This window comes from Protopterus annectens, chromosome 6.part0 (assembly GCF_019279795.1).
Source record: "Protopterus annectens isolate FY-2018-M chromosome 6.part0, PAN1.0, whole genome shotgun sequence".
In the NCBI taxonomy this organism is placed as follows: Eukaryota; Metazoa; Chordata; order Ceratodontiformes; family Protopteridae; genus Protopterus; species Protopterus annectens.
The window spans coordinates 440,260,736-440,280,697 of NC_056737.1; positions in this window are offsets into that span (position 1 = coordinate 440,260,736).

Consider the following 19,962-nt stretch of genomic DNA (forward strand, 5'->3'; position numbering starts at 1 on the left):
CGGAGAGTCATGATTGTTTTGGGTGAGAGAAAGTGACCGAGGAAGCTAATGCCAATGAGCAACAAAACTGTATGATAACGATAAATGAAAAACAGATATTCAAAGATCTAGATGAAAAGTTCCACACAAATACTCGTATTTAAAAATACAACTTATAAGGTGAAATTTTCCCGTGTAAATGAAAACACTACAACAAAGTACGGAAATACAAGACAAATTACGGGGACTGCTCGATGGTAAAGAATAATAAGAGGGAAAAGAAAAAGTAAAGTGGATGCTAAGCAGCAGGTAGCTCAGCTAAGCGATTTGCGCACTGGTAAATGTCACTAAGTGAAGCCAACACAAATTAAGCATCTGTATGTTTAACCGTGTGTTGGCATTGCTTAGCGTCACACAAACCCACGCAAACCTGCTTACAACTGCTTAAAACTGCTTTAATCACTCTGTTTGCATCATCCACTGTTCTGCCTAATAACAAAATAACCAGCCCTGTCAAGACTTGAACCCAGGGCCCTGTATACCATAGTCAGAGCAATGTACCACTACACCATTTGAGTCGTAAAGACTGCTAATGCTTTTTTCCAAACATATCATGCAGTAGGGTCATTCAACAGTAAGGAAAAGATTCCATAGACTCAGTCAGGTTTTGTATTTATACACACATATATATATATATATATATATATATATATATATATATATATATATATATATAAATATGGGATCCGTGCAGATGTTCTTCGAACTCCCTTCACAGAGTCCACTTGTTCGAAGTAGTGAAACTTCAAATATTGACTTTGGCAGTCACACTACAGCACGGGATGGGAATATTCCCTTTTCCCCACTGTAGTGTGATCTTGGAGTTGGTATATTTAAGTAGGGGAGTGTTGGGGGCATAGCCTTTCCACATGGGGGTGCAGGGGGGCTTGCAAAAACATGTTTTAGTGGGGTTTTTTTTGGGTCGTCCAGCGAACTAGACTTCAGCGAAAGTGCACTTTCGTTGAAGTGAACCTTCACTGAAGTGTGGGTCTCCTGCTCTATTTCGAAGTGTTCTTTCGATGTAGAGCAGTAGACCCATATATATATATATATATATATATATATATATATATATATATATATATATATCTACAATATCACAGTCAAAGGAGGCAGCGGAACACAGCAGTAAAATTCAAGAATTTAATCTCAGAACAAACAGTAGAACAAACAGTAAGCGCTTTCGCAGCAGCAGCTGCTTCATCAGACAAATAAAGATCCAAACTGTAGTACTTTTAAACAGCAAAGCTGCCAATTAGCATGCAAAAACAATTAGGAATTAAAAAGAACCCTTAAAGCCACACCAAAAAATGCAGCTCAAAGCTCATTGTATAAACACAAAAACATTTCATTCATAAAAACATATAAAGCATTTCATTCAACACCCAAAAAATGCAGCGCAGAACTTATTATATAAACATGAAAACATTTCATACAAAAAAGCATATGGAACATTTCATTCATAAAAAACATTATAAAAATACTGAACATAATTAATATCTATCTGGCTAAGGGCATATTCATTAAAACCGGTTTAATAGAAAATTTATCATTAAGGCCTTTCCCCGTATTAGCTTTCATTCTAATAATCCAGTTCAATTCTTTGCTTTCTACCTACACAGGCCAAATAACATTGACACAGTACAGTGCTACACAATCCTGACAGTCTGTCAAAAATTGCCAGAAATACACAGACCTCTCAACTGTACCACAGAATGTCCAGGCTTTCCCCTCACATATAAGGCCTCTTCCACATAACATGTCTGACAGTCTGATACATCACTAGGATGATGTCAGGAATGTAGGCACTAAATAATCATATACCATACCTATCAACCTCTTACTGCATGACATCTGGACAAAGCCTGACATAATTGTATGACAGATGCCCAAAAAACAGGGGCATATTTGAAATATTGCTGTTATAAACTGAGAAAGTTGCTGGTGTAACAGGGTTAGTTGTAACATATCTTTTCTGAGGGATATGAGGTCAGAAACACAAATGGATGTTAGCAGTTACTGACTGCAACCCCCAGAGTATGCTACTGATTTTCCAAAGACAAAAAAAGTCTGAGGAACACACTAAACATAGGAGTCCAAACTCTGACCATTCTGCGGATAGCCCTACAGTTGAGAGTTATGTCAAACAAATAACACTGTCAGTTAAAAATCACACAGAAACTCATTTTCCACACAAACCCTGTTAAACTAGCATTAGTCCAAATGTATAACAGCAATAGTTACATTCTGTCCTTATGTCTGGAACATTCTCCCCCATTTTTTGGCCTATCTCCACAGTTTTGGTTGTAAGAGGTATTGCAAATACCCTCTGTGATGCTGTTGTTCACACACCTCCATGAAATTCTCCTCACTGGCAAGGAAAATGGCCAACGCCTACATGAAGTACTCAGTTATAAGACTGTGTAGCCATGCCATTGGCTATATGAATAACAACACAGCTGTTCTGCATGCAATTAGCAAGTAGGGGCACCAATTAGTGCACAGGCCATCAGCTGCTCATGAGCATTACCTACAAAAGGCAAGCTGCTACCTATGCAAAGCAGATGCACACTCTACATCCATGAGAGAGAGAGAGAGTGAAAAGAAAAAAAAAAGCAGGATATAACCACCTACACTTGAAAAAAAACTGGTATGTCAAGCAAGTAAGCATGTAATGGACTGCAGTAGGGATATGTAAAAATGGGAAATAGGAAGTTTAACATATATGTTTCAACAAGACTTGCTGTACTGATATATTGCTGATCAGAACCTATGGCCAAAGCATCTGGGTCTGTCTGCAGTGACATAGATCATAGGTCAGGCACCTGAGTCACCCCAGGAAAGGATGGCTCACATATGACTACAACTGGAGTGCGTGTTGAACAATACTGACTGTGACAATGCTAGGCCAGCTACTGGGATGTTATACATATCCATATCTTACTTGTGAATACAACTACGATATACTTGTTTGTCTCAGAAATGTGGGAGACATATACATGGTATTTGCATAGTAAAGTACTGTTGCAGACGTGTGTGTTGACATACTGAGCTCATAGCATTAAAATGTCCATTGTTATGCACACTGACCATATGTGTGCCTCATATTTGTAGTCATTTACTCATAGAGTTGTGTTATGTCTTGTAAATCATTGGCAAATCTGTGAAGACTGACATTAAAACCTCACCTTCTTTTTCTTCTGGCTGTTCCCATTAATGGTCGTCACAGCGGATCATCTGTTGCCATTTCTGCCTCTCCTCTGCATCTTTCTCTGTCACGTCAACCACTTGCATGTCCTCTCTCACCACATCCAGAAATCTTATCTGAGGCCTTCCTATTTTCCTCTTACCTGGCAGCTTCATCCTTACCATCCTTTTCCCAATATACTCAGCATCCCTCCTCAGCACATGTCCAAACCAATGTAATCTTGGCTCTCTGGCTTTGTCTCAAAACTGTCCAACGTGGGCTGACCCTCTCATATACACATTGCTAATCTTATCCACCCTCATCACACCCAGTGCAAATCCTAACATCTGTAACTCTTCCATGTCCTGCTCTGACACTCTTGCCTTTTTGTCAATGCCACAGTCTCTAACCCATATAACATAGCTGGTCTCATTACCCTCTTGTAGACCTTCTCTTTCTCTTTTACTGGTACTCGTCTGTCACAAATCACTCTTGACACTCTTCTCCACCCTCTCCATCCTGCCTGTACTCTCTTCTTCACTTTTCCTCCACAGTCGTCATTACTCTGAAATATTGATCCCAATCATTTAAACTCATCCACCTTTGCCAACTCTACTCCCTGCATCATCAGCATTCTGCTATCCTCCCTCTCATTCACATACACAGATATTCTGTCTTAGTCCTGCTGACCTTATTTCCTCTCCTCTCTAGAGCATATCTCCACCTCTCCAGGGTCTCCTAAATCTGTTCCCTATACTCATTACCGATCACAATGTCATCTGCAAACATCATAGTCAACTGGAACTCCTGTATGATCTTGTCTGTCAACCTGTCCATCACCATTGCAAATAAGAAAGGGCTCACATCTGATCACTGATGTCATCCCACCTCCACCTTAAATGCATCCATCCCTCCCACTGCAGACCTCCTCGCTGTCACACCACCCTTGTGCATATCCTTTACCACTCTTACATATATCTCTGCCACTCATGACTTCCTCATACAATACCACAACTCCTCCCTAGGCACCCTGTCATATGCTTTCTCTAAGTCCAGAATGACATAAAGTAACTCCTGACCTTTTCTGTACTTCTCCATCAACACTCTCAGAGTAAGCATCACATCTGTAATGCTGTTTCCTGACATGAAACCATACTGCTGACCACTACTCATCACATCCCAGCTTAACCTAGCTTTCACTACACTTTCCCATAACTTCATGCTGTGACTGATCAATGTTATCCCTCTGTAGTTACTACAGCTCTGCACATCAACCTTATTCTTAAAAGTGGTACCCAAATGCTTTCTCTCCACTCCTCATGCAACCTCTCACTTTCCAAGATATCATTAAAAAATCTGGTTAAAACACCACTGCAATTTCCCCTAAACACCTCTATACTTCCACAGGTATGGCATGTGGACCAGCAGACTTTCCAGTATTCATCCTCTTCATAGTTATCCTTACTTCCTCCTTGGTAAGTCATTGCATTTCCTGATTCACCATACCCACATCATCCAACCTTCTCTCTCTCATTCTCTTCATTCATCAGCCTCTCAAAGTACTCTGTCCATCTGCTCAACACATTCTCCTTGCTTGTGAGTACGTTTCCATCATTATCCTTTATCACCCTTATCTGCTGCACATCTTTCCTAGCTCAGCCCCTCTGTCTAGCCAATCAGTACAAGTCCTTTCATCCCTCTTTAGTGTCCAACCTGTCATACAACTCTTCATATGCCTCATCCTTAGCCTTTGCTACCTTTCTCTTTGCCATGCACCTCATATCCTTATATTCTTGTCTACTTTCCTCATCTCTCTGACAGTCCCACTCCTTCTTCCCAAACATCTTTCTCTGTATACTGTCCTGTACTTTCTCAGTCCACCACCAGGTTTCCTTGTACTCCTTTCTCCATCCACATGTCACACCAAGCACCTTTCTAGCTATCTCCCTTACTAGCTCTGTTGTCCTTACCCAGATATTTGGTAAATCTTCACTGCCACTCAGTGCCTGTCTTAACTCTTCCCTGAACTCCACCTCACAATCACCCTTTTCTAGTTCCCACCATTTGATCCTTGGTGCTACCCTCACACTCCTCCTCTTCTTGATAAGCAATGTCATCTGGCAGACCAACATTCTATGCTGCCTAACTGCACTTTCCCCTGTCATCACTTTGCAGTCTCCAATCTCCTTCAAACTGGCCCTCCTACATTGGATATATTCCACCTGTGTGCATCTCGCTCCACTCTTGTATGTCACCCTATGCTCCTCCCTCTTATTATAATACATATTCACCACAGCCATGTCCATCCTTTTTGCAAAATCCACTACCATCTCACCGTCTGCATTCCTTTGCTTAACACCATACATGCCCATCACTACCTCATCCGCTCTGTTCCCTTCACCAACATGCCCATTGAAATCTGCTGCAATCACCACTCTCTCACCCTTGGGTACAGTCATCACTATGTCATCCAACTGACTTCACATTTCTCTTTCTCATCCATCACACAACCAACTTGCATAGATATGCACTAACAACTTTCATCATTATACCATCAATTTCCAACTTCATAAACATCACTCTTTCAGACACTCATTTCATCCTCCAAAAACACTCTTGGCATACTGTTCCTTCAGGATAACCCCTACCTCCTTTCTCCTCCCATCCATACCATGATAGCACAATTGTGACCTGCCTCCAATACACCTAGCCATACTCCCCTTCCATCTGGTCTCCTACACAAACAATATATCAACCTTCCTCTGGCCATCATATCAGCTAGCTTTGTCCCTATACCAGTCATACTGCCAGCATTAAAAGTTCTTACCCTCACTACCACACTCCTAGCCTTTCTCCTCTCTTCCTGCCATATGATTGTTGGACATCCACCAGGGTATGTCTGTCAAGGTAAAGGTTACTGTGCTATCGAATGACTCAAGTGTGTTACAGCAATATTAAGGCAATGTCACTAAGTTTGCCCCATTGCTCCCCATGTATGTGTGGCGTCCTACAGATGTCCTGCTCTAACGGGTTGAGAGGGATGACTGGGCAGCAAGAGTGTGAATACAGTGTGCCATACTGACATAGAACAGAAATGTATATCAGGTATTACCTGTGCACATGTCAGTATGTGTAGGTGTATCTGGCCACCTCATAACAACAGACATGGGATGCAAAATGTCAGTTAAATAAGCTGTACATGTTGTACATGTTCGTAGGTTCATAGGTTCATAGGTAGGTACTAGGCTATCTGCCTGAAGGCATTTATAAGCCTAGCCAGAATGTGTTGGCTTTTGCCGCCCCCTTAGATTAGTTCCCTGTGCCTCTGTCCAGCAGAGCCACTGAAGTGATCCCCGAGGTAAACTTTCTGTTTCCCATCCACTCGTCAAGACTTCTTTTGAAGAGTGTTAGTGAGGAGCTCTGCCTAATGTAGACTGGGATCTTGTTCCAAAGCATGGGAAGTCTCTGGGACAGGAATCTATCCCTCCAGCACGTCCTATTTATTGTTGCGGTGAGGTTTAGATCCCTAGAGGATGTGGCTTGCAGGGATAAGGTTTTCTTTAGGTGGAGCATGTCCATCAATTCTGGGTTGGACATGGCCTTGTATGTCAGGCAGAAATCACCTCTGAGTAGGTAGTATGCAACCGAGTACAGCTGTAATTTCTTTGGTCGAGCTGCATAGGGCATCTGTTTGAGGCCAGTGATCCTCTTGGTGAGGTACTTATGTGGTCTTTCCAGCTGTTGCAGGTGTCTTGTAAGGTACATCCCAAATGGGGCGTTGTACTCTATGATGGGTCTGATGAGTGATGAGTAGAGGGGCACAATGACCTCTTTTGATCTGGATGTGAACCCTTTTGTGATTAGGTGGGCCATGCAGAAGGATTTTCTAACCACTTTGGCAATGTGATTATCAAAGGTGAGATTACTATCTACTTGGGTCCCCAGATCCCTTATTACATCATCCATATTTAGGGGACTACCACCTATGTGGTGGTTTGTGGGTACTTTGTTTTTTCCAAAGGGGATGACTATGCACTTTTTGGCATTTAGCTTGAGGCCATGATTTTGACACCAGATATCCATCTCAGTGAGACCCTTTTGGAGGATGTCTGTGTCAGCTGGAGAGTCAATTATAGCCCCTAGTTTGCAGTCATCTATGAACTTGGTCAGCCATAGTCCTCCTGTGCTTGCCTGTACCTCCGAAAAGTATATGCCAAACAGGAGGAGTCCTAGGACTGAGCCCTGGGGAACTCCACTTGTAACTGATTTAGAGTTGGACCTAGCTCCCGCAACTCTCACCATGTGGGTTCTGTCCATGAGCCAACTCATCTTGTGACGTAGGGGTTTATGTTCAGGCTGGTGAGCTTGTCTATAATACCATAATGGGGAATGGTGTTGAAGGCCTTTGCAAGGTCTAGGTAGGCTGTGTGTACCACCTTTCCCTCATCTATAGTCTTGGTAACTGTCTCAAAGAAGTCCACCAGGTTTAGGAGGCATGATCTGCCCATAACAAAGCCGAACTGGGTAGGGTCCAGTGTTTGGAGGTTCCCAATGTCTCAATGTGTGTAATCTTAGTTACTGTGCATCCAACAGAGTGACACTTCTACAGTTACTGGTTGTTGTATTGCCCTGACACAGCCATGGGTACTACAATAAGCATGATTATCAGTTTGAAATTGGAGAGGTGTTCAATTGTGTTATGACTGTGTGTCCATGTCTACTACAAACTGCTATATGAACACCTACATAGCTGTATGGACTCAAGAATACCTTACTTTCCCCTTTGCTGGACAGCAGCAATACACATACCACAGACTTGGTCCCTATATTGGCTGTACAGGGCAAAGTAGGAGCAGGCACTAACTTGGCATCAAGTCAGCCTTTGTCTAAACAAGCATGTAAGGTCACAGGTGGATTACTGTAAGGCTAACTATGAGTACAAATTGGACACATCCACCAAGGCCATTCACAAGGCCATCTTCACATATATCTGCAATCTCAGAGTCAACAAACCAACCCACCCTGTAATGGTGGTCAGCCAGACCACATACACACACACAACATAGCTATAGGCAACCTGCTGCAGATAGGTTTAGGGCAAACATCACCCCCTGGCTCAGCATCACTATAGGTGGATATACACAGCACCCACACCCTTCCCCTCATCACCAGTGAGCAGGTACATATTGCCTACTGAAAGGCAACAAATGTAAGTATCCATGGGACCTGATAACATCCCTGTCCACATCCTACATGAACTCAGGCATGTGCTCCCAGCTCCATTACACGCTGTAGTCACACCTAGCCTCAGCACCATCCACATCCCATCCACATGGAAGATGTAAAATGTCATCCCTCTACACAGACATGAATTAGGAATAGAGGATTATGCAATTAACTGGCCCTCATTGGGAGGAATATGACACATCAGGACCAGGAGTGCAATGCAAGCTGATACTGTGCTGATAGATTACAGGGGTATGGTGTGGTTGTGAGTGGTGGCTACTGGTATTCAATGTATATGTGCAGGTTCTGTACATACTGTTGCCAACTGTATGAGGTCCTGTGATGTGTTTTCCTGTTTATGTCTTCCAGGTGCAATGCTGCATTAGCAAAGGTCAACTTTCTCAGTGGCGGAGACAAATATAATCATAGAAGCCATACTACAGAACCATGCCATAATGTTTGACCTGAGCCAGCAACATCTGTGGGAGAGGACTGCCCTGTGGGATGACCTTGTCCACATGGTAAACAATGTTGGCCTGCACGCACATACATAGAAGCAGGTCTGGCATTGTGTAACTGACCTCATACGCCATGCCCAACAAAGGGCTGCTGCCATGGCCAGGAACTGCACAGCCACTGATGGGGGCTCAGCCATGCAGGCCCCACTGACACTCACTGAGTAGCTCCTCACCAACCTTGGGGCACCCATCCCAGTACAACATCAGGGTACAAACCCCCACATGCTGGAGGTGGGTGGCACCCAGACAATGGATGAGGAGCATGCAGGTAAGGCCCCAGTGGAGATTACTAGACTAGTGAAGCAGACATGCTTGTATCTGTAGCGTATCTACATGCATGTGTCAGGTCAGATTGCAGTTGTGGATAGGGTTTTCTAATGCACAGAAGTGCACATCTATGATGAAGGATAGCAAATTGTGTAGTATTGTGGGTTGTACTGTAAATGTGCAGACATGCTGTATCCATCCTGTATCAATGCTACATGTGAGTGCTGACAATACTTCTCTCCCACAACTACCTAGGTCCTTCCGGTCTGCATGTGGGACAGCAGCCTGAAGGTGGTGAGTATGGAATTGTTCTGTTGTGGTTTGCCAATACCCCAGTCATGTGAAGGGCATACAATTTGCCATGCACATAACTGTCATTCATAGCCATATTGATTTATGTGCATGTTCACTTGCGGTGGGGTTAACTGCATTGCATCACAGTGGTCACCACAGGGGCCTATCTGAAGAGAATGTAACATTCCTGTAGCATACCTCACAACCTGTCGGTGCAAGACTTCTGGACTGAGACCAACAAAATAGGGGGACAAACGGCCTAAGGTAGGGACATGTGTGAAACATTACACTTATACAGTGGATATAAACAGTGTACACACCCCTGTTAAGATGCCAGGTGTATGTGATATATACAAATCAAGACCACAGTATGTCAGTCCACACTTTTTCCAACCTTTAATGTGACCTATAACATGAACATTTTACTTGTAAAACCAACCAATCTGTTGGGCACCAAATATGGAGTATACAAAACTTACAATAAGCTGGATGTATACGTGTGCACACCCTTCAAATAATATTTTATTGCAGCAACTTGTGATTTACTGACAGCATTCAGTCTGCTTGGGTACACACCTGCCATCAAGTAAAGTCACTTTGAGTAACACCAAATAACAGTCTGCTGTCCAAGTAGGATATTCATGACATTTGCTCAGTTGCCTGCAACAGCAATAGCCATGGCTTGCTGACAGCTTACAAAGCAGCAAAGGGATCTCATATTTGAAAGGTATCAGTTAGGAGTAGGGTACAACAACATTACCACAGCATTGCATACACCATGGAACACAGTGGAGACAGTCATCAAAAGGTGGATTGAATATGGGACAACAGTGCTGTTGAAAAGAACCTGATGTCCCTCCAAAACTGATGAAAAGACATGTCAAAACCTGGTCAGGGAGGCTGCCAGGAGACATACAGCAACACTGAGGGAGTTGCTGGAATCTTGTTGCAAGTCCTGGTGTTGTGTACTACATGTGAGAGCAAGCTCCTGTATTCTGCATAAGTCTGACCTGTGGGGTAGGGTCAGAAAATGGAAACATTTCTCCACACCAAAAAACATCCAGGGGTGGATACAATTTGCAATACAGCACATCAAGTCTCCCAAAGCCATGTGTGAAAATGTGTTATGGTGCAATGAGACTATGGATTGACCTCACAGCCACAATACCAAAAGGTACATGTGGTGCACAAGCAACACCACTCTTCATCTGAAGACCACCATCCCCATGGTGAATCATGCTGGTGGCATTGGCCTGCTGTGGAGATGCTACTCCAAAGCTGAACCTGGGCCTGTAGTCATGGTGGTGGGAATTCTGAACAGTTCCAAATAACACTCATGTCTGGCCCAAATCCAGCAGTCATCTGCAAGAACACTGAGGATGGGGAGGGGTGTCAACCTTCAACATAACAAAGACCCAAAGCATACATTCAAAGCTACCTAAGAATGGCTCTACCTGAACACACTCATGATTATGGATTGGCCCAGCCAGAGCCTACACCTGAACCAGATAGAAAAACCCCAGTGTGACCTGACAAGGGCTGTGCACAAGAGCTGCCCTTGCAATCTGACAGAATTGGGGGACCTTTGCAAGGAAGAGTCACCAAATAATGTCAAGTCAAGATGTGCCATGCTGATAGAAACCTTCCCAAGAAGAGTGAATGCTGTGAGTCACTTACAAGGTGCTTCAACAAAGTATCATTTTAAGGGTGTGCACACTTATGCAACCACCATATTGTACATATTTCATTCATTATATTTTACGCATAACACATTTGTTTGTTTTTCGATTGGATTGCACAGTTCATATGTCACATGAAAGGTGGGTAATATTTTTAAATGCATTATTGTGGTCTCATTTTATATATTACAATAACATGGCATGTTAACAGGGGTGTGTACACTTATCATATCCACTGTAAGATTAGAAGGTTGGTGGTGTAACAGGGTTTGTGTGACCATACATTTACTGCTGTTTTGGAGGTCTGAAACTCAAATTTATGTCATTAATCAGTGACGTCACTCCTCAGATCATCAGATCATCACAGTTATATATCAGACAAACACAGGGGTCATGAGAAACAGAGCAAACAAATGCGCCAGACATCTACACATTCTGCAAGGATCTGTAAAGTTGTGAGGTATGTTCTGTAGTAGTTGCCACTGTGCTATACAGGTGAACAGCAATGATGTGTACATGGGTGCAGTCTGTGCTGGGGAAGGACCATCACCTACTAACACTACTCGTGTATCCCAGAGATCTATATTGTTAGTTAAATGGAGTAAAACTGGCTGCAATGCATGATGTTGAGGGCCGTGTGTCATGCATGTCACCATTTCAGTAATGTGAGGTCTGTGTAACAGATTTGTGCCACCTCACCTGTAAGTGTCTATGTGTGTGCATGTGCATGTGTGCATGTGTGTGTGTGTGTGTGTGTGTGTGTGTGTGTGTGTGTGTGTGTGTGTGTGTGTGCGTGTGTGTGCGTGTGTGTGTGTGCATGTGTGCGTGTGTGTACCAGCCAACCTTAAAGTGCAGGTATTAATGTACATATGTTGTCTTCCCTTCACAGGTGACGATGGGGTTCGGGGTCCCGCCTACTTGGAAACTGATGTCAATGTCTCTGCAGACTCTGACAATGATGATAAGAATAGTGAAGTACAGGTGGGGTTGTCCGGGACTATATCTGTGCCATTGGTTGGCATCCCACTGTTGTCTACACCATCCCTGCACACAGTGACAATGCCCATGCATACCCCATCACCAGTGGCCACAGATGATGGACAGTTGGCAGGTGGTGGCATGGAAGAGGCTAGTGCGGTGACTATTACAGGTGTGAGTGCAGACACTGGCCATACCCAGAGTGCAGGTGAGGTCCCACACAGACGGATGGACAGGGATGCTCACAGGAGGACTGCTGCTTGTCAAGTCACTGTTACAAGTGACACAGCAGGTGTCACCAAATGCATGTTTCAGGTTGACATGGATGCACAGGCACATAGTAAATACAACACCAGACAAATACTCAGGGTGGTGGATGCAACTATTTTTCATTTACGTGGCAACATATCTGACCTTGTTGAGGCCACACGTCAAAATACTGAGGTCATGAATAGACAGTGGGGTGAGACCTTGGCAATCCTCAACCATGGCATGTCTGTGCTAGAGCGTGTGGTGGGAGATGGGCATTGGCCATGTGAATATAGGTCAACACCAACAACAGCTGAGAGTCTACGGGTTTATGCACCTTCACACTCCTGTAGTGGCAGTGACACCAACACTACAGAAGGGGGTTGCTGTCCATTTCACACCGGAGCAGGCCATGGGTTCATGGTCCTGGATGGTCTTGTCAGAGACATGGATTTAGCAGACAGCAGTCACCATCATGAAGCAGTACTGCATCTGGACTTGGGCCTGTTGTTGCCAGTGAGACCCTTGGAGGACCAGTTCCTGTGTCTGTGGCCTGAGATGGTGAACTGGACACCCTGCCATGTATGGTCCACAGCTGTCCAACATACCCCTGTGTAGGGCAGACACATGGAGTCACTGTGTCCATACACACACACACACACACACACACACACACACACACACACACACACACACACACACACACACACACATATCTGTATCATAGGAAGGTCACCTCCAGGTACACACAGCACCTCTGCACAACCCATCTATTGGATACCTCTCCATACACACACACATGATGTCAACTGTATGGCCCAGCCTAGGCCTCTGGCAAAACCACACTGCACCCTCTGCATATGATGATATCTGTGCCACATCCCTGTCATTCATACCATTCCATACCATCAATGCAGGGATATGCTAATATAGGTCTGATGCACAGGGTGAATATTGTACAGTGTAGCTATGTAATAGTGTGTAAGGTGCTGTATGCTTGCATTTGTTATGGGTACACATACAGGTGTATGTACCTTATTAGCTAGGAAGCATTATTGCTGTTAGTACCACTGACTGAATGTAGTCTGACATGCTGTATTCTGTTTGTGTTCCAGGTGTCTGTGTGTCTGCAGGTTGTGGCCCTGCAGACATTACCAAGTTTGAGTATGGCAAAGTGGGAATACACTAATCGTGTCATAGGCAATGTACATCTTTATATGTACATGTACCAGGTGTGTATGCATGCAACAGTGTGTGAGGGACACTGTTGTCAGACAGTTTGACCTTGCATACTTACCCCTTGTCACAGACAAGTAGCCTTCAGACATGTCACCTCAGTGTTGTGTAGTACCACAGGCTCATACATACAGAACAGGTTACTGCAGTACTGTCAACAGGTCTCTCACAAGCATAGCCATTACATTAACTGCAACAGAGTCACCTGTCAACACCTGTTGGCCCTGCCATTTCTTTCCCATACTCTCTACTCTCAACCCTGATATAGTTGGTGAGGGCATGCATGATACTATGTATGATAGGTTTGTGGTATGTATTCCTGAGTTCACAGGGTGGAACAGGGAGACAAAATGGTATATCCTTTGCATACAAACAGTAAGGATTGACACAGGGGATGTGCATACAGTAACACAAACACAGTTGGCAATCGACAGATTAGTAAACCTAGATATCTACTTTGATGTACTGTAGTACTACATACACATAACATGCCCCACATAGATTATATGATGGGACATAACCCACTACATCTTACAACACATAATGTTGTGAATGCCTTCATGGATGGTGAGATAACCCACCAGAAACAGCATCTGGAGTCGTATATTACTCCTACAAGCTTGGACAAGTGATAGGGTAGCAGATATTGTATCAGCATGATGTTTCAGTCAGGTATGATACCTGATGCTGGCATGTGTGTCACTACACTCACAGTGGCTGATTTGGCAACAATATCACATACATGGGCATTAAGGGACACAGATCACATATAGGTTGCAAACATCTGGATATTCTATATACATAAGTACAGAGGACTGGTATGGCCTGTACAATGTTTTAACATGCTGCATGTGAGGCAGATGCAGTTGCCACACTATATAAAGTAATGCCATCAGGAGGTGGTAGACAGGCATGGATGGTACACATATCAAAATGGTATAAGCCACACAGGATATAATCCTCACCCAAACACAATTGCCATTATTGAAATTAGAACCCCTACATTTCTAGTTATTGCTACTATAGTGTTACACAGTTATCAGATGCTCCATAGAGCTTATATGATTTCATCTAGTCCCAAGTTACTTCTAAGGTGAATGACATCAACTGGCCTAGTAAAGTAGGGTGATGGGAAGTGTACAGGGTGGTACACAACTCAGAATGATATAACCCCCACAGTATATGATTCTCACACAAACAGTTGCCAATATTGAGATTAGAACCCCTACTTATCTAGTTATTTCTACTATAATGTTACACAGCTATCAGACACACCACAGAGAGTATATGATTTCATCTTGTTTCAAGGTACTTCTAAGGTGAATGACATCAACAGGCCTACTAAAGTATGGTGATGGGAAGTATACAGGGTGGTACACAACTCAAAATGGTATAACCCACACAGTATATGATTCTCACACACACACTTACTTACTAGTATTGAGATTAGAATCCCTGCCTATCTAGTTATTTATACTATAGTGTTACACAGTTATCGAGTGTGCTACAGAGCTTACTGGGCTGACAACTGGCCAAAGGTGCTGATAAGGGGAATGACATCAGCAGGACTGATAAAGTAGGGCACTGGATGGGAAATGTATCAAAATAATTCTTCCTACAAACATACACACTTACAAACCCACACACACATATGCCAGAGCTGAGAGTAGAACCCCTTCCTATCTAGTCATTTATACTGTAGTGTTACACAGTTACCACATGGGCTACAGAGCTTACTGGACTAACAACTGGCCAAAGGTGTTGATAACTGCACAGCTGAGGTAAACTATTACAGGTGGCAGAAAGTCTGCCTTCAGTTTTTCTCTTAGATCTTGCTAGTTCTTTTTCTCTTGCATTTCAAATAGACTAATAGCTTTGCACTTCAACAGGTTTTTGTATCAGTTATTCTAGCACACCTGAGAGCCATCAGCAGTAAGTTGTTCCTCACGGAATTAGCTCCAGTACTTAGTAGTTATGACCACCCCTCCTGGCATGATTAAAGTGCAGTTCTCTGTGCTTTTGCCCATTAACCTGGTGCACTTGGGCATTCTGAGGCACTGTTGCAACTGCCTCATGTACACAGACAACCCTCTCCACTAAACTCCCAACACTCAGACCTGTGAGAGATACCTCTATATCACCAAATTGGAAGATATGCACTCTCCAGCGAAGACTGGACTAGCTGGTCAAGATGAGAAGGTCAACACCCGCACCACACCACATGAAACACATAGCCCTCCAGACCACTCACTATCACAGCTCTGACATACAAACAAAAACCACACACCCACCTTCACAAAGGCACTGAATCAATATTTACCCAAACAGCAGAGACCGCCAAGACAGACACCCCCCGGGATTCATTAAATCCTACACGGAGTGTAAGAATAGTGCAGCAGCTGCTGCATGGAATATGTCTGCTGAGTGATTCAGCAAACAGCTGATCTGACTTGCACGAGCTTGGCAGCACTATTCCTACATGGACACCACTGCCTAATGCTAATTACCTTATTTGCTAGAGAAAACTATGCAAATGAGGTGAATTAGTGATTCAGCAATCAGGCAGGTGTCCATGCAGGAATAGTGTAAGAAGCAGAAATTTGTTCGGTTACTAGGTGAACATATTTCTGCAAATTAGAAAATGGAGGCATGGCAGCACATAATAAAGCATATATTATATCTAGTATGCATGCCAGTGGCTAAATATATGGCCATTGGCATGATAAATAGTTTCAATTTTTAAAATAATACTTTTTTGGCCAATATCAGCCATTTAAGCATAGGGCAGAGGCGCGCAAATGGGATTGTGCCGAAACTAAAAAAAGGGGGGAAAATAAATTTTTACAGAAATCTGCATTTTGCCATTATAGTCAATGGCATGAAAACAATACCAGGGAATAGTGGTCGTTAAGGGGAAAGGCCCAGTCTAAGTGTAGTAACTATGGAGTAAAGCAGTGGTGTATGCAAATGAGGGGATTTATACTGAATCACAAATTTCTTCTAAGTGTCATATTGCACCTAAATGTGTAGGTGCTCTAACACCACCATGTACACAGGAGGAACAGCTAACATGAAAAGGGGGTATATCATGCTTGCTGTAAGCACATTGGAGCTCAGTGGCCCATGTTTGCCCTTCGCTAAGCACAGCTAAGGAAGGGGTGTGTTTGAGGCTGTATTGTCTTATTTCATGAAATTCAGATCATGTTCGTGTCCAGGGAGGGCCAGTTCTGCTTAAAACTGTTTACTTTTGCTAAATGGGTGTGTGCAGTGCACCTTGCCTAAAACAAACAACCCCCCCCCCAAAAAATACAAAACAAAGAAAGTGTAAACAGCAAAACTGTTTACAACTGAGCACCCGGTATGCGTGGCATGCATCAGGGCTTAAATAGGGAGGAAATGGGAAGAGGAAACAGCAGAAGGAAGGCAATCAAGGAGAACTACAATAGCTGACAGGTGGAATGTATCAGAATCAGCAAATTACACAGGCAGCAGCCCAGCACACTACTATAAACTATGCTAACACCTTTCAGTCTATTTTTTTTCCACAAACTCTACACCACTGGTGTACACATTTGGGGAAATTTTAAACTGACAAAACTAAAACTAACAAAACTAACTATGAATAAAACATGCTAGGGGCTGCTGTTGGTTTGATCTATCAGTATGTGCTAGAGGCTGAGGGTGGTGAGGAGGATAATGCTGACCACCAACTCAGACCGAGGAGGAGGAGAAGAGTATTCAGACTCAGGGTAACCTACCAGGGGCTACATGATCTGGAGATAGTAGAGCACTACAAGGTGGACAGGGACATACTCCAGCAACTTGTTGAGCTGTGCCAGCCTTGCCTCAGACCGAGAACCAACAGAGGGGAACCCATCCCAGTGGATACCAAGGTATGTGTAGCCTTATGAATACTAGCTACAGGTACTTTCCAAAGACTTTCCAAAGACCAAATGGGGATATCATGGGGGTCTCACAGGCATCACAGTTCACGATACTCCACCAGTTCCTGGATGCCATGCAACCACATGCTGCTGAGCACATTTACTTCCCCAGCATGCATGAGGAGAGGACCAGCAATATGCATCTCTTCCACGTGCAGCAGAATACCCGGAGGTAATGGGTGCCATAGACTGCATGCACATCCACATCAAAGTACCAGCTGGTGACCAGAGTAGGGTCGACCTAAACCACAAGGGGTTCCACTTTATCAACTGCCAGGTCATGTGCAATGCCCAGGGCATTATCATGAATGTGTGTGCTGGCAGCCCTGGAAGCTATCACGACTCCCACATCTGACATTCGTCACAGCTGTACCATGCATTTGCCAGTGGGGACATCCCATATGGCCATCTGGTGGGGCATGCTGGCTATGCACTGGAGCCGTGGATAATGACAGCCATCAGAAACACACACACAAGAATGCCATAATGAGGCACACGCATAAACCAGGATCATTATAGAGCATGTGTTTGGGATGCTCAAGTCATGGTTCTGCTGCCTTGACATATCTGGTGGAGCCTTGCAGCATTTTTATTTTTTGGAGCATTGCAGTACTCTTAAGCCACATGTGCACACATGTTCATAGTATGTGCCATGCTACACAATATGATCCTGCGGAAACAGCTGCAGCAGGAACAAAATGGGGAAGGGCCACACAGCCCCCCACTATTGCCAAAGTCTCCACAGGCACAGAGGGACTCAGAGGAGGAACATTTTGAGCCTGCCCCTGTTGGTAGACAGAGGCATGCCCAGTATGCCCTGTCCTTGGCAAAGAAGCAACGCATAGCATATACACTGACACAGTAGGGTCTAATGGACTGATCTCTCTCTCTGACTCCCACACACAGTAAAATGGATGCCAAACATCACACCACCTATACCTTACCATGCATAGGCAGTGTACTACATGCATCCAACATAGTCAGCCCTCAAGTACCATCCTCACAACAGTCTCAGGCACAGGGTAACTCAGTGTCCTTAAAATCAATGAATGGAGTGGAATGTTCTGATACCATATCTATGGTATTGATTCAAGCATGCAAGGGAATGGGGTGGCTTATTGAGATAGCAACAGACAACTGACAGCTCTGTGGGACAGCAGGAAGTATATTCCCAGTACTGGCCTACCTACACTATGCAGTACCACCCTATTCGTCAAATACTACTGCAGTATATGTGGTGAGCCAAATAACTGGGGGGGTCATAGGTCACATGCATGGATGTCAAAGTGGGGGTCCCATACCCACCCCCAGCCTCACCTAGCAAATCAGCTGTAGATAACCATACAGAAATGTCTGGCAAAGTCCACCACATGGTGACATCCATGAAATCCCCACCTACAGACTTTTACACAGTGTATCACAGCAGGTCTGGCAGTGGCATTATGGGTTTGAAAGGTAAGAAGTCTGAAACATCCAAATGTTTATGTCAGAACAATCTGGCATGTGGTCGATACTGTTATGCCTGTAGCCTCAAAGATAGGGCACACCACTATGCTAAATGGGAACAAAATGTTAAGCAAACATCAGCACAGTCTCTGCAAATGTGTATTGTGTACAGATGTGTCACCCTCCCATAGTACCATAGAAATGTAGTAACATGTCCCAAGCCTTAAGCAGCATTCAGCCATCAACTAGAGTGATTGGTCAACATAAACAGAAAGCAATTGTCTGTAACACCCCCAGTCAACTTACTGGTACCCTCCCAGGGTTGTCCACTGTTGGCAGGCTGGGAACATATGATCATCAGAATGCACTGCTGTGCTACAGATGGCCTGCATCTGTCACACCTGGCCTACAGGCCTGTGACAAATTCCCATGTCTCACCCACAGTGCCCTGTTAGGGAATGTCATGGGGTCCATAACATCAACATAACTCAGTCTACAAAATGCAAAGAAAGGCCATGCTGCTAACTGCTAGGAGAAAACCTGTAAGTGTCAGCGAGCCAGAAATCTGGACAGAACCATAAATAATGGGAAGAAAAAGGTCCAAAGAGAAGGACACCTTTGAAATACTGCTCTAATAATGTTATAAAGTTGATGGAATGATTGTAGTAGCATGGAATGTCTGATGGGTACGAAGTCTGAAACTGCAATGTCAACTGTCAGTAATATCTGACTTCAACCCTGAGTGACTTGCAAAACACTTTTCCTTGAAAACCACACTTGTTTGGGTAACCAACAAGATATATGAGTCATGGATGTGGACATTCTGTGATACTCTGTACAGTCGACAGGTAGGGCTAGGAGTCTAAACATGGTAATGCACCCATTGTAGGCAGTCCTAA